The sequence below is a fragment of the Pan paniscus genome, chromosome X, assembly GCF_029289425.2.
Source record: "Pan paniscus chromosome X, NHGRI_mPanPan1-v2.0_pri, whole genome shotgun sequence".
In the NCBI taxonomy this organism is placed as follows: domain Eukaryota; kingdom Metazoa; phylum Chordata; class Mammalia; order Primates; family Hominidae; genus Pan; species Pan paniscus.
The window spans coordinates 139891846-139902527 of record NC_073272.2 but is presented as its reverse complement, the minus strand read 5'-3'; the positions used below and the strand labels follow the sequence as shown (position 1 = coordinate 139902527).

Here is a 10682-nt window from a genome sequence, read left to right as displayed (position 1 = left end):
GGAAAAAGACAAACAGAGCCATGCTGAAACCACTATCATCTCAGGGTGACTGTGCTCATGCTCACAGCCATACCATCTTAGGAGTGACATCAGAGGATTTTATTGTATAGTATGTGAATTCTACAGCAATAAAGTTATTTTAAAAAGTGATACAAATAAGAGCAAAGTGAACATTTCCATTTGCTTCCCCTTAAAAGTCACTTGAGAAGAACATGGGCCTGCAATTCTTCTTTTATGTTTGGGTTTATTTATTTTCCATTTGCCACAAGTCATAGTGCATGTCAAAAGAAAAGGGGATCTTGAGACAATTTTGGCCATTTGTTCTCCTTCCCAGCGTACTTCGTGGTACAGTTACTTAGACATCAGCACTGGAATAGCAGGAACATCAAACAGGGAAATGCAGGGTATGTTGGGAGAGTCTGCTGGTCTGATGAGGTTTATTTGCTCACTCTCTATATGAGAGAGTTCTTAATGCTTGGTTCCTGGCTGCTTTGATGTCTTTTCTATGTCTATTTGAAATTGCCAGATTATATGTCCCCTCTTCAAATTTATATCAGTAAAGGAGAGCAAGTAGCAAGCATCACTTCTTCTGCAAAATCACTTTCTTTGGGAGCCACTCATACCAGGATGACCCAGAAGGACCCCAAATTTGACATGTCCAAAATCGAGCTCATTCTTCCCTTCCTGCCTCTGCTACCCCTGCTCCTTCTGTATCTCCAATTCTGGCAGGACACAAACTGGAAAACTGGAAGTCATCATAAACTCCTTCCTCTGCCTTAGCCACACAGCCGATCAATCACTCATCCATCTACCTCCCAAACAGCTCTGTGTCTCTCTGCTCTCTTTCGCTGCTCTTACTGGCCTAGCTCAGGCCGTCATCATTTCTCCCTTAGACCGTAATAGCCCGGCACCCTCTGGCTTATACCTCTGTCTTTGGAATTGCCCCCCACTGGCTCACAACATCTGATTTGATTTTACACAGGATCAAGTCCAAGTTTTCCAGTTATACCCAGAATGGCATATAAGGTCCTTCATTCTCTGACCCCTGCTTATTGCTCAAGCCTCATTCCCCAACCTCCATGCTCAGGCTCATCTCCATACTCTTGACCATGAAGTTCCCTCTGTCTGGACTGACCTTGTCCATATTTTTCAAGCAGCTAAGCTCTATTCATCCCTTCAGAACCAGCTCAGGACTAATCTCCTCGGAGTAGCCTTCTCTGACCTGCACACTGTGTTAGGGGCCCCACCTCTGTTTTTCTATAGTTCTTTTTGCATGACCCCATCTCTGCACTATGCTGAAAGTGTTAGTTTATTTGGAGGTTTTCTCCATTAGACTGTGAGCTCCTTAAGACCATGGGCTATGTCTTAGTCTTCCTTATATCCCCCCAGCTCCTAGCCCAGGTCTGACCTAGAGAGGATGCTCAATATATGTGTTGTCAGAGTGACCATCAGGTTGGTGCTTAGAGGCAAGGTTTATGAAATCTAATCTTTCTGACTTGATACATGATGATGCATTTGATAATTGGTTAGATGCACCTCCTTTATGCTCCCAGAGTGTTCCCTCATTCCTCTTACCACTGTGATAGTCATCCTGTACGTTTAATGGCATTTCCTTCTTTATTTATTTGTCTGGCTCCTCACTAAATGGTGTCAGCTCCTGGAGAGAAGGGTTCAAGTTTCCTCTTCATCACTGCTGAATCCTTGGTGCAGAGCCCAGTATGCATGGTGGAAAGTATCCTCTGGGCAGGTGAGCAGATGTGAAAGGAGGGACTGTGTTGGGAATGTCCATTTCTCTGGTCCATCCCACCAATCAGGTGGAGTGTAGAGAGATGGCAGTGCTGCTCTAGCAAAAATTTCCTGCTCCCCAATACAAACACGAGCCTGGGGAAAGGGAGGACCTCACCAACAATGATTACCTGCTAACCTAGATTGCAATTGTGGGCCTCAGCTTTCAGTATGGTCCAGTTGTTGCAACAGAAAGCTTTTGGAAGAGATTTTATTCCTTGTAAACTCCTGGAGAGTTAGGAGTATAGAACAGACCTAGAGAGAGAAAGCAAAACTATTTCAGAGAGCTGCACTGAGAATTGGATTAGTCATTGCAGGATGGGCATCAGTTGTTACTAACATAACTTCAAACACAGAACTTTGAAAGAGCACGTATGTGGTCAAATAGAGATTGAAACAGAATCTTGATAGAGCTCCAGTGTTCAGATGTTTATAAACTGTAAGATGCCTCCTTTCTTGTGCTCACTCTTCCATGCACCTCTCTCTCCTCTACCTTTTTAAGGGTTTCCAGTGAAAACTGAGAAATCTGCTAGACTAATTCCAAAAGAGCTGTAACACTGTGTCTCCTTCTTTATTGAGTACGGTCATAGTTTTCAGCACATGAGCATCAGCAGGATTACAGGTGTCTCTCTAAAACAAAAAACAAACAAAAAGTTGACCACTTTTCAGTGCTGCTTAGTGTGAAAACATAAAGACATACTGAATATTTATCAGTGCCAGGGTTGTGTGGGTCTGTCCACACAAATGCAAGCAAACTTTGTCATTCCACTCAAATGAGCCAGTGGCAAAGGGAAATGTTACTTATTTGAGCAGGCTTATGTTACTGTCACCTTGAACAAAAGGTGCTGGTCCAATGTCTCAGTGTAGATCATAAACAAAAAAAGCTTTGAGCCTAGCCTCATCCAGAAAAGAAACCCCTTTGTAGTTTGGACTTCAGGCTGAGTTTGTCATGCACCTGCCCTATCATCCATTCCCTAGGCATTCTAATACTAATTTCTAAAATGAGGATTGAGTAAAACTATTTTTGTTTGGGAAATGTCCTGAGATGTCCTGTGATGACCAGAAAGTCTGTCAGGTAAGTTTGACCCCTAAAGCTGGGCTTTGCTCCCCTAGAGGAAACATTCATTAACATTTGTTGAGTGTCTACTGTGAATCAGGCACTGTGCTAGGGCACTTCACATGTGCTCTCTTCTTTAACCCTTAAAATGGCCCAATGAGGGAGGCATTTGCATCCCTGTTTTCCAAATTGGTGACCAAGACTCAAGAAGAGTAAAAACTTACCCAAGGTTGCAAAGCCATCAACTGATAGAACTAGTATGCAATGCCAGCTCTGGCTTACTCTGAAGTGCATGTCTTTGCTCACCACTTCACCGCACTGGTCTCTTGGCTCCTGGATGCTTGAGAAAACCAAATCTAGCCATCATCTAGAGATAATCTGCAGCCTTTATAAGTCACTATTTTGGAAGATCACTGATTCAGGTAGCCTTTGTTTTAGGATAGCTTTTACATTTGCAATGTGGTTGTGACTGTGGATTTCCCACTAACCAGAAAAGATTGGCATGTTGTACCACTTTAATCATAATGCTTGAAATAATTACTACATAATTTCAACACCTTGCCTTATATCTCAAAATAGGGAGATGATGATGTACTAACAGAGGTTGTTACACTGACAGCCCACTTAGGCTTTCACCAAATTTGTTGAATTGTAAGTCAAACAACAAATAGAGGGACTTATTAGGTAAACATAGTTAAAATGCATAGCTTCCTGAAAGGCTGCTGATAGTAGACATTCATGAAGACTTGTGCAGGTGCCATTAATTTTTAATTTGCCATCTGTAGAGTCAGTACCTCCACATATCATTTTTGGGGTCTCTACTTGGGCAGTGTTCCAGGTTGAGTATCGGGAGTGGGAGGAATATTCCAAACCCACACCTGTTCAGATAAATGGTGATATCATTAGCAACAAGAAGTAAGTGATCATGGCTTCTCCCGCTTTTCATAAATTACACAAAATAACCATAATGCTGCAATTTAGTGGTCCAAAGTTCATTCTATTCAGCAGGCCATCCATAGTCAACAGTTTAAAGAAAAGGGACCTGCTGAGAAAATAGTGGTCTAATCAGATGCCATAAAATCGAGCTGATGAGATGAGTCTTATTTCTTATTTTGTAAGGGGATTCTAATGAAGCAATGCTCGGAGGGGATTCATAACTTTCATTATTCAGGTCAGCTGCATCCAGTTCCAAATGAGGCTGGGGAGCCTAATCCTACAAATTATTTGTAGACATGCTGGATTGTGCAGGGGACTTATTAAATCCCAATTTCCTCGCTGCCAAATTGTACACCTTGTCTTGGTTCCTATGAGGACTAATGAGAAAGCTTTGGAAAAAAGGTAAATCAAAGGGAAAAGTAATCAAATGAAATGTACTGAAGGATGGTGCCTCAAAAACAAATTCATCAAATGCTGAAAGTGGAAGACAAGAGGGCTCCATTTGTGTACAGCACAGTAACAGCTCTCACAATATGGTAAACACCTCTGAGGCTCAGGTGGGCAAACACAGGCAGGTTCAAGAGGGAAGTTTCCATGACACATCTAGCACACCTTTCTCTCCAGAAAGAGCCTGAGGGGGGAGGGAAGGGAAGGTTGGCCATTTACTTAAAATCTGCCCACTAGGTCCATAGGCCTCTAGAAATCATCTACCTGTCAATGTACAATTATCTCCTGCCAGGGAGGCATAAATAGCCCAACTGTTAATTTCTGAATTTATTCAATAAATAGTTTCCCAGTGGAATATATAGGAATTATGTTTGAAGTAACTCCAATATGGTAAGTGGGAAATGGACGTATTTCCTTTTGGCAGCACTGAATAGATTGACAATGTATTTTTAATACTTTCAGCATTAAGGAATTCATTAACAAAGCCAGACAAAGGAATCGGTCACCAGCTCCTGGGGAGCAGAGAATCTTTCTGCTGCAGCTCTTGGCTATTGCCTTCTCAGCTCTCTGCCCTCTGCCATTGGGTTGTGTCTTGCTTACTTGCAGGAGAAACTGAGGCCATGGAGAGGAAGGAACTCATACTGTTCTTAAGATTAAATGAGGCAATGCATGCAAAGCTCTTAGCAAGGAGTTTGGCACCTTAAATGATAAGCACTCAATAAATGATACTTAATGTTATTGTTATTATTACTTTTGCAATCACTATCATTATCATAGGAGGAGGTATCTAACTTTTTTTTTTTTTTTTTTTGAGACAGGGTCTCACTCCTGTTGGAGTGCAGTGGCAAAATCTTGGCTCACTGCAACCTCTGCCTCACAGGCTCAAGCAATCCTCCCACCTCAGCCTCTTAGGTTCCTGAGTAGCTGGGTCTATAGGCCTGCACTACCACACCTACCTAATTTTTTGTATTTTTAGTAAATACAGGGTTTCACCATGTTGCCCGGGCTGGTCTCGAACTCCTGAGCTCAGGCAATCTGCTCACCTTGGCCTCCCAAAGTGCTGGGATTACAGACATGAGCCACCACCTCGGCCATATATAAATCTTAATGTGTTTAAAGTTATTTGGGATTCTTGTTCTCTAAGATCCCAGTGACACTTCCCAGTGGCCCATATGGGATAACCAAAGTGAGCTCAGCCTGTCTTGCCACGTGAAGTCCTTTCAGTACAGCTTGATCAACCTTAACTAAATAAGTCTGGTGTCCAGTGATCATAGCTCAAATAAAGAGGATTTCTCTTCTGTATATAACATGGTTTATAAACTAGGAGTGAGGGGTAACCCACCTCTGGACTCATTAATCAATTCAACAAATATTGGTTGAATGCTTACTAGTTCTGTGCCAGCCTTACTTTTGGATGCTGGGAATAGAGTGATAAACAAAAATAGACACAATTCCTGCCTTTATGTAGTTTACAGTCTGGTGGGTGTGAGGTGGGGGATGAGGGAAGGGGAAGAGACAGACATTGAACTCAACCTACTAGAAGATGTGTACTTGAAACAATGTGCATGATCCCAAAATGATTATATCAAAAGAAAATTTCACAGAAGAAATAATAGAACAGGTTTTCAGTCTGTCATTTCCAGAGCACTGGTACCTTATTAGCCAACCAGACATAGGCATAACAAACAAACAAACAAACAAAACAAAACGAGGCAAAACAAAAACACACCAAAAAAACAAACAACAACAACAACAACAACAAATCAAAACAAACAAACAAAACACTGAAGCTGCTCCTGAGTCTGAAATCTCCACCCAAAGGAGTGGGGCAAAAGCATGGAAGGAAACTCTGTGAAGTCACTTGTACCCTTGCACTGCCCCAACTGGCAGTAAAGTGAAACAGGTCATACATGACACCCAAGAGTATGAGAGTGAAAAGAGGCACTCCGTACTGCCTTCACTGGTGACTCACTATGGCATTCATCCAGTCAGCATGCATTTATTGAGCCCTTACTAAATTCCAAAGGGTACACAGTAGTCCCTGCTTTCAGAGAGCTTCCATTCTAGTGATTGGCCCTGAGTCACTAACCAATGATGGTGAGTTCATCTACATTCCTAAAGGTAAGGGATAGCTAAATTAATATTAAAGGCAGTTTGGAAATGTATGCCAGGCAGAAAGAACAGCAAATACAAAGACTGGAAACAAGAACAAGCTTGGAGTATATAAGCAACAGAAGAAAGTCCACCGGGGCTGGGCGCGGTGGCTTACGCCTGTAATCCCAGCACTCTGGGAGGCCAAGGCGGGTGGATCGGCTGAGGTCAGGAGTTCGAGACCAGCCTGGCCAACATGGCAAAACCCCATCTCTACTAACAAATACAAAAATTAACTGGGCATGGTGGCACGCAGCTGTAATTCCAGCTACTCAGGAGGCTGAGGCTGAAGAATAGCTTAAATCCAGGAGGCAGAGGTTGCAGTGAGCCGAGATCGCGCCACTGCACTCCAGCCTGCGTGACAGAGTGAGACTCTGTCTCAAAAAAAAAAAAAAAAAAAAAAAAAGAAAGTCCATTGGGATTGCAGCATAGTGGATGAGGGAGAGATTGGTGGCAAAGAAGGCAGGAGAGAGTTCTGGCTTATACAACTGGGTACATGGTGGTGCCATTCACTGGGAGAGGGACCATGGGAGAAAGAGGTTATTACAAATTGTCATTGCTCCCATGTGGCACAATTTTGCCACATGATCATCCTAGGCTTAGGATCACTAAGGCCGTTTCCAACTTACTAATAGGCAAGCTTTCAAGGTCTATTTGTGAGATGGCTTGTTAAAATCCAGAGTTTGTTTTCCCATAGAGTAATGTTATATGTGGCCAGCAGATGGGCTGTTGTATTGGAAGTTTTACTGTCCAAGACCCAAGTGTGGAGCTGGAGTGAACCTGGACAAAGTGCCATTCATGGAGGGACTATGTCAATGTCAAGGCCCTGGTGTAGCCATGGATATCATCTGAGTGCTGCCTGTGGCTAAATTAGCGCTCATGGAGTATTGACGGGCAGGACCATAGGATTAGCTCAGGCCAATGGACCATGAGCAGAAGTGATGTGAGTTACTCCTAGGCCAGAGCATTTAATGACTGGTAAGCCATTAATGTAAGCAACCTCTTTCTAGATGGCAACCCATGTAAGACATGTAGCAAGAACGAAATAGAAATGTGTATTACTAAAATTGTGGGTAGTTAGCACAATGTAGGCTAGCCTACCTCATACAGTGGTGTTTGCCATTTGGCAGTCTAAATCCATCAGGTCCTCCTGTGTACCATGCCATAGATGGAGGAGGTATTAGATTGGCCATGAATAATATGCCTGAGTGGGCTTGGTGTGGTGCTTATACCTATAAATCCAGCACTTTGGGAGGCCAAGATAAGAGGGTCACTTGAGCCCAGGAATTCAAGACTAACCTGGGCAACATGGCAAGACCCCATCACTACAAAAATAATAATAATAAAAAAATTAGCCTGGCATGGTGGTGCCTGCTTGTGGTCCTAGCTACTCGAGGAACTGAGATGGGAGGATCACTTGAGCCCAGGAAATAGAGGCTGCAGTGAGCTGTGATAGCACCACTGTATTCCAGCCTTGGTGACAGAGTGAGACCCTGTCTCGATAATAATAATAATCATAATGCTCATTTCAGATATCCAGCTAGACTTGTCCTCTTGCTCGCTTGACCTTTCAATATGCTAATGTTTACTCTCATTTCACTGTGCCTCTATTCCCTAACTGCATAGCTTGACTTTCAATAACTGCCCCTCATGGCCTACCCAGCTTCCTGACACATTTTCATGCCTTTCTCTGCTTTATTGACCTTGAGTTCCCACTTGCCTCTCCTCTCTGCACACCATCTCAATTTGAGCATCCTTTGTAGCTATACACAGGATACTCTCACAAACAACTCTTGGCACTATGAGAGCCTCATCAAGCCCCATCTCCACAGGATAAGGGAGTTTAGATACTAGTAAAAAAAGGGAGCCAATGATGTTTTCTGGGGAAGCAATACTGAACATGAGGAATGTAGGATAAAGGTGAGACTGCCAATGAAAAATGAGGGTAGAAGTCAGAAATACTGGAAATTAGTGCAGAGCAAAAAATGGCTCAGGACCAAAGATCTGAATGGTGCCTGGTTGACTGAGATGAACTCCCTCGCGTACTTCCTTAGGGGTGCCAGCTGTGTGGTATAGGGGCAGGCCCAACAGCTTAAGAAAATAGAACAGGTAGGACTTGGCATCTATAAAACTCAAGACTCCAGATAACATGATACCTACAAAAACATTCTTCCAGGGTTGTAGCTTAGCTCTGCCATGCTACCCTGGCAGATGCAGTAGGAATATTCCCACCCCAACAAGTAGAGAAAGCAGAAATCATTGGTGATGACTTCTATGGCTAAAGGCAGCTTCTAGTGTTGGGACCTGGACTGAAGCCTTGGAATGTTCTTTTTACCCCATGAATGGGATCTTCCAAAAGTTATACAGTGGGGGCTGCCTATAATCTGCTGTGTTTGTGTCTAAGCCAGTTTTGGGTCCAACCATGCACACAAATGATGTGGGCCCTTTCGTTTACAATGTCTCAGTGACTTTTGCACAAGAAGCTTTTTTTTTTTTTTTTTTTTTCCGCCAGTTGAAGGCAAGTGCTAAATAAAACAGGAAAAAAGGAAATGGATGGCATTGGGGCCAGAAACAAAGACACCGAAAGATATTAGTTCCAGATACTCGACTTCCACAGCTGGCTGGAATGTTTAACATCTCTAGTTCTGAGCTGTTCTCTCACTTTCCTTAACACAGCCACTTTCTCTGTTATAGATACATGACTTAACTTTTTGTAGGAGAAGCAAAATCCACTGGTAATTTTTCCCCCTTCGATCTCATCCTAGCACCCAGCACTCAGTAGTTGCTCAATAATGTTTGTTGCCATGAAATGTTTCTTTTTCTTTTTTTTTTTTGAGATGGAGTTTTGCTCTTGTTGCCCAGGCTGCAGTGCAATGGTGTGATATTGGCTCACGGCAACCTCTGCCTCCTGGGTTCAAGCGATTCTCCTGCCTCAGCCTCCTGAGTAGCTGGGATTACAGGCATTCACTACCATGTCTAGCTAATTTTGTATTTTTAGCAGAGATGGGGTTTCTCCATGTTGGCCAGGCTGGGCTTGAACTCCCAACCTCTGGTGATCTGCCTCCCTCGGCCTCCCAAAATGCTGGGATTACAGGCATGAGCCACCGCCCCCGGCCACCATGAAATGTTTGTATCTGAACAGCAGCCATCCCAGTACCTTACCTTTTCCATTCTGTTGAACCCTAAACTATCTCACCTTGTTTTGCCTTCCTTCCTCCAGTCCTAGAAATACTAGAACGCTGTCTACACAGTAGAAATACCAAGATTTCCAAATGAATATATGCCTGCTTCTCTTCTTCCTTGGAGACTCATCAGGAGAGTCAATCAACTGACAAGTATATACTGAAAACCTACAGTGTAGCAAGCAAGCAACAGCTGCAGGGTAGTTACAACCCTTTGGAGAAAGCTCCAGGTACAAGGTAATATTGTCATGCATGGTTTCCATGTCATTTACTTTTCCCACATATTAACGTGCTGCTGGTTCTAATTACTCAGAATATTATCATTGTTACTGGCTTTACGTTTCTCTGTGTTTTCATAGACAAGGCAGTTCTAGACATTATAGTAGGTAACAGACCAAGTAAATTCAATTTAATTTGATTAGCTATCATTTGCCTATCATTTATCATTAGAAAAACCAATTTTTCTGGTTTTTATAAAGGATGTTCACAGCATTTCCCAGTTGAGTCCTGTGTCAAGTATTTGACAAGGTATGATAAGTTGAAATGTTTCAAGTTGCATACAATATTCCTCAAGAAACAATGTTTTACACCGCATGTTCTCACTCATAAGTGGGAGATGAACAATGAGAACACATGGACACAGGGAGGGGAACATCATACACCGGGGTCTGTGGTGGTGTGGGGAAAGGGGAGGGAGAGCATTAGGACAAATACCTAATGCACGTGGGGCTTAAAACCTAGATGACGGGTTGATAGGTGCAGCAAACCACCACAGCACATATATACCTATGCAACAAACCTGCATGTTCTGCACATGTATCCCAGAACTTAAAGTATAACAAAAAAAAAAAGAAAGAATGCTTTAATACAAGGTCCAGCAAACTATGGTCCATGGGCCAAACAAGCCTGCCAGCTGCTTAGTTTTGTAAATAAAATTTTATTAAAATACAGCTATGCCTATTTTAAAAATATATTGTCTATGACTGCTTTCATGAAATATAACAGTTGCAAACAACTGAAATATCTTCCATGTATTAAATGCCTGATGTTTGCAATGGCCATCACATTCATTATTTTACCCAATCCACATGACGTCTCTGATGTAATAATAGCTAGCATGCATT

At 42.7% G+C, this 10682-nt stretch overlaps 1 non-coding gene across 1 annotated transcript; it reads right to left on the bottom strand.

Moving 5' to 3' along the window:
* Positions 1-2284: 2284 nt before the first annotated feature.
* LOC112438566 (U7 small nuclear RNA) lies at positions 2285-2345 on the bottom strand. The gene has a single exon (XR_003026972.1). It is a non-coding gene; the product is annotated as a U7 small nuclear RNA (small nuclear RNA).
* Positions 2346-10682: the final 8337 nt, after the last annotated feature.